This window comes from Macrobrachium rosenbergii, chromosome 20, assembly GCF_040412425.1.
Source record: "Macrobrachium rosenbergii isolate ZJJX-2024 chromosome 20, ASM4041242v1, whole genome shotgun sequence".
NCBI classification, from domain to species: Eukaryota; Metazoa; Arthropoda; class Malacostraca; order Decapoda; family Palaemonidae; genus Macrobrachium; species Macrobrachium rosenbergii.
In genome coordinates this window covers 21542501-21547500 of record NC_089760.1, presented here as the reverse complement: position 1 = coordinate 21547500, position 5000 = coordinate 21542501, and the positions used below count along the sequence as shown (strand labels likewise).

General features: G+C 39.3%; 1 protein-coding gene across 2 annotated transcripts in view; it reads left to right on the top strand.

Moving 5' to 3' along the window:
• The window catches only part of LOC136849145 (uncharacterized), a 112807-nt gene that overhangs the window by 36009 nt on the left and 71798 nt on the right, over positions 1–5000 (top strand). For both annotated transcript variants that reach the window (XM_067122222.1, XM_067122221.1), the window contains exon 3: positions 3762–3999. The gene's annotated coding sequence lies outside the window, so the exon portion shown is untranslated. The remainder of the gene's footprint in view (positions 1–3761; positions 4000–5000) is intronic.

The following is a 5000-nucleotide window of genomic DNA, read 5'->3' as shown; positions in this document are numbered from 1 at the left end:
CGTATATCTTGGCAGCAGTCACAATCGCTTCAGGTGAGTGTTAGCTTGTCATTTTAACCACAAGCTATGTAGGCATTTGGCAGAATGACGTCGGCAGGGGTATTTGTTAAGATGACGGACACATTACGTCCATTTGATGAAACCGGTGATGTTGGAGAATGGTTTGAAAACCTTGAAAAGGTTGCTAGGCTTAAGGAAATTAAGGAACTACAAGTCATAATACCTTTATTCTTAGAAGGAAAAGGAAATTAGGGAACTAACTACAAGTTACAATACCTTTATTCTTAGAAGGAAATGCATATTCTGTGTATAATGAATTAAGTGTTGACAAGAAAAGAACAGAGTCAATTAATTCAGCATTAATTTAAGCTTCTGCCGTGAATCCATTTCAAGCTTATGAGCAGTTTGCTAAGCGTGTGTGGTGTGATGAACCAGTTGATGTGTATATGACCGATTTCCAAATGGTAGCAAGATTGGCAGGTGTTTCTTCTGATGCGTTGTTGTTGAGGGCATTCGTGGTTGGATTGACATCAGTTATCACACGAACTTCGTGCAGTTTCAAGAGTTGATAAAATGACTTTTGACAGCATTGTTGATTTTACGAGGGTGTTGATGTCCGAACTGGTTGAAAAGCCAATAGTAGCAGTTGCTAAAAGCGCAGATAATCCTCAAGGGAAAGTGGTGCGTGATATGAATGTTGGTGAATTAGCAGTTGAGATGTTTTCGATGTCGTGGACCACATTGGTTAGGTTTTGTTTCAGTTTTGTCTGTTATATATGTGGTGTGATCGGTTTTGAAATTGTTCAAATGGTGTCGGAGGACCAGTTTGCAGTATTAACGGTGCTTCCTGTCATTAAGGTTTGTGAAGGGTCAGGTGGAGTGCTTTGTGGATACTGGGTGTTCTAGAACTGTTGTTTTTGGGTTCGTTAGGTCGAGTGATAGGCCGCATTTAGTGCAGTTGATGATTGGTCAGTCCGTTTTGTCAGCGTATAGGCAGTGAAGTGTTGTTCTTGAGTTGTGTTTGTTTCAAATGGTTGTGCTGGTATGGATGCAGTGGAGGCTGGGGGCGTGGCGTGGACCGGGGGTCAGGTGACGTTTTTGGAGAGTGACGAAGTGATGGAGACGTTGAAGCCATTGAGCTGAATCTTTGCTTGTGCTGGAATGTTTACTGCATTGCCAAAATCAATGATTGTTGAAGATAAGGACTTTTTGGCAAACTTTGATGGTGATTGTTGGAAGGTAACATGGCGGTGGAAAAATGGAATTCCACCAAAATTAAATAATGATAGTTGTTATGCAAGTATAGTACTACTTGCCTACAATCAGAGAAAAATTGTATGAAAATCAAAGTTAGTTAGAAAAGGGTGCTAAACTAGCTAAAGCAGGGGTCTGATACCACTAATGGCCAAAGGTCAGATTAATAAGAGCAAGGTGTGACCAGCATTAGAGTTCAGAAACTTTAATGATTACATGGAATGTCCCCAGTGCTGATGTTGCGGTCTGTGATGATACTGTTGTTTGATTCCAGAGCCACTGACTCTAGTTGATGTCTGCTTGTCTTCAGATCAGATTTGACCCGTTATGGTCATGTCAGCGAGCGTCATATAAAGGGTAAGCTATATTAGAGTAGACTAGGTTTTGGTTTAAATTACTAACTTAAAATAATGTCGAAGATCTTGAAAAGAGGTCGTTCAAGAGATGAGAAAGCATGTCTGGTAAAGATAGTTACATAGATGATATTATTGTAAATGAGAATATCGTTTCTGTGGAAGAGGTGAATTCTCATCCACATAATTTTGGATTAGAAACAAGATTCCGGAGTCACTGGATGGTGGACGTGTGTTGGGAGTCTCTTTGTCGTGGTGATAGTGAAAAACCTTGGCAGGATCCCTTATGTGAACAGAGAAATTATCACCCGAAATTTGTTTTTCTATTTGTGGTAAGCTGGTGGGGCATTTATCCAGTCTTGGATTTGAAGTGTAGTTCCGAGAAGGAATGAGTGGTTATGCTTGGGGGGACTGGATTGGCGGTAAGGCTCAGTTGTTGGTTAAAAAGGTGCAAGATGATAACCCTGTTTGCGGGTATTTGTCTGTTCCTGATGTTAAGGTTGGCAAAGTTTGGTGTGATGCTAATAAACTAGCTATAGGTGATTGGAGATGAATGGAGTGATTGTTGAGGATGGGGCATTAAGCCAGTTGGTGCCAGCTCACATCACTGTTGCTGAACTAGATGTAGTGGGGGTGGATGTTGCAATGAGATAGGATCTTGAGACATTGAGATAACAGATTCAAAAATGAGTTCCATGTTATCTTTGCAGGTTTTAAGGTTTCTGGTATGTCAGAGATGCTGGTAGTGGATTGTCTGTTTATAAGATATAATTGATCAGTATAAATTGGATGTCACCGTGACATTGGTAAAAATCTTGTCAAAATAAATCTGAGATTAACCAGAGTGAGGAAAGCTTTATAGCGAGCTTCAGGTGCCCACGTGGCAGTTAGTTTGAGCAAGTTGCGTGATAAGCATCATTTTTGGTGATTGATCATTTTTCTGATTAGTTGAAAGTGAAGAGATTGATGTTGAAATGCATTCGTGCGTGTTTGCAGTTCAGGTCGATTGATCCAGCGCCTGTTAAATTCTGTTTAGTGAAGTTAGAGAAAAATTGGTGTAGATTTAGCAATGGATGGACATTACAAAGGAAGGAGTTATTTGATGGACTACCCAAGTGATTTGCTGTTTGGAGAAAGATTGGGTCAAAAAATGCCAGAGATATTTGCTCAAATTTTGTGCATTCATGTGTCAAGAGAGGGCCTCCCTGATGAAATTCTTTGTAGATAACAGTACCGCATTCAGATCTCATAGATTTGAAAAAGTATGCATAGCGTGGAACATTGAGAGGTGTTATGCTTCTGGTAATGGGAACATGGCACTATAAAGTTTAACAATGAGGACACTTTGATGATAGTGTTTTGGTATAACCTTTCAGCAAAAAATGGTGTTAGTGCTGAGAGTGCTCCATGCAACATGTTATTTAACTATGCTTGGAGACATCCAGAGGTGCGGAACAAGACTGATAGTAGCTGAGTATGCTGTATAAGTTGGTGATGAAGTTTCGTGAAGCCGCCTGATACAAAGTGCATTTCTAAATGGGAAGGGTCGTGTAACAAAGGTAGCGTCAGAGAATGATGTTGGCGTTGGTGTACCTCGTCATGTGTTACATATACGTAGGGATTCTTGATAAGAGTGATGAGGAATTGAGTGGGGGTTGTGATGAAGGTGATGAGTTGAAGAGTGAATCAGATGTGATTGAACAGAATGACATGCCTGAGTCTTCTAGGAAGGTTCGACAGTGGAGGCCTCTTGTGTGGATGCGGGATTATGTGAGTCATTGATACGTTAATCATGGGGGGTTGTGGTTGGACGAAGAAGTAGTAGCATTAGGAGGAGGTGAAGAGATAGGAGGAAGTAGTGCGTGTGCATTTGTTGTTGAGCCTTAGGAGAGGGCAGCTGGGAAGGAAGTCTTTCTGTTGAGTTAGTTGGTTGCACTGGCTAGTTTCAGTTTGCTTCAGTTGTACTGAAGTTGTATCAGTTGTCTATCTTGGCAGCAGTCACAGTCGCTTCAGGTGAGTGTTCAGCTTGTCTTTTTAACCACAAAACATCATAAAATCAAACAAAAGTCAAAATGTCCTGAATGTTACCCTCCCCATTCCATGAGTTTGTCCTATTTTCCAGGAAATTTAATGGACCCTTCCCTTCTCTTTCAGATGGTCTTGGATAAAACCTGTAATTGTGTGAGTGGTTTCGAATTGGACCTCTAGCCTTTACCCATAAGCACAGATGGCGCTTCGTGACGTTTCTTTCAAGTACAACGGGACCTTGGCCCATTTTCTGGTACATTAATAACTCTCTCATTATTCCCCATGAACTTCAGTGCACCCCTAGGCGTTGGCTGATGAAACCAGTTGCTTCTAACGTGCGGTGTGCAGTACAGAGAATCTCAAGGCAAGTGATTTAAGCAGCTTTTGCAAATTAAAATACCCTTATACTAACTTATTGTTACGTAGAAGACGTGAACAAACAGGTTTACGTACCTTTACAGGTTTTTTATTATTTTGATTGGGTGCTTGATTTCGTGAAGTTTTGTGGTGGAAAATATTCTGGACAGTTGCTTAGATTTCATTATGCATCTTTTTTTTATTAAAAAAATTAGGCAAACTTCCATAATCTTAGCATCCCGTGAATTCAAGAGATAAACTATGTATTAGAGACTTTGGGAAGACTTCCGTAGCATTTTCCAGAAACTCCGTCAGAGTTTTCAAATGATCTGTTTGTCTTTTCTAGAAATCCCACTTAACTTTCCATGGGCGGAAGGTAAACGCTGGAATATATTTTTGTAATTTCCTACAAAAGATCCTAGTCATACTTTTTGCTGATTCTTGGTTGCATCTTAAGTCTTCATGCTGTAAAGACTCAGTAGCTGTAAGGAATGCTAAAGGAGACTAACAATAAGGGAAAATTGTATGAACTATAGCTTAACTATCATAATTCATTAATTCGAAATCAGTTTAAAATTTTAAGAAAGAATTTTTTCTCAAGCAAGGTTAACAGAACAGCCAAGACCCCGTGGAAGAGGACGGGGTTGGGTAGTGCCGTCAGTGCACCTCACGCGGTGCGCTGTAGGGGCTTCTTAAGGGACCCTGTGACTTAATGACCCCTATATATATTTTTTCTCATTTGATCCTAATTAAATCATTTGTTTGTTGATTATGCATTAAAAATTTCCGAAAAATAGTTTAGTTGATGATATAAAAATCTGAATTTTATATAAAATAAAATTATGAAGTAATTAGGAAAATTGTATATTTTTTAAACTGTTAAGGATAATTAATTTTGAGATCAATCTCATTTTTAAGTAATATTGAAAACTATGCACATTCAAGCTTTTAAGTGCATTAAATTATTCAATTACTCTTATATTCTTAGCTGTTGGTACTAATTGATTA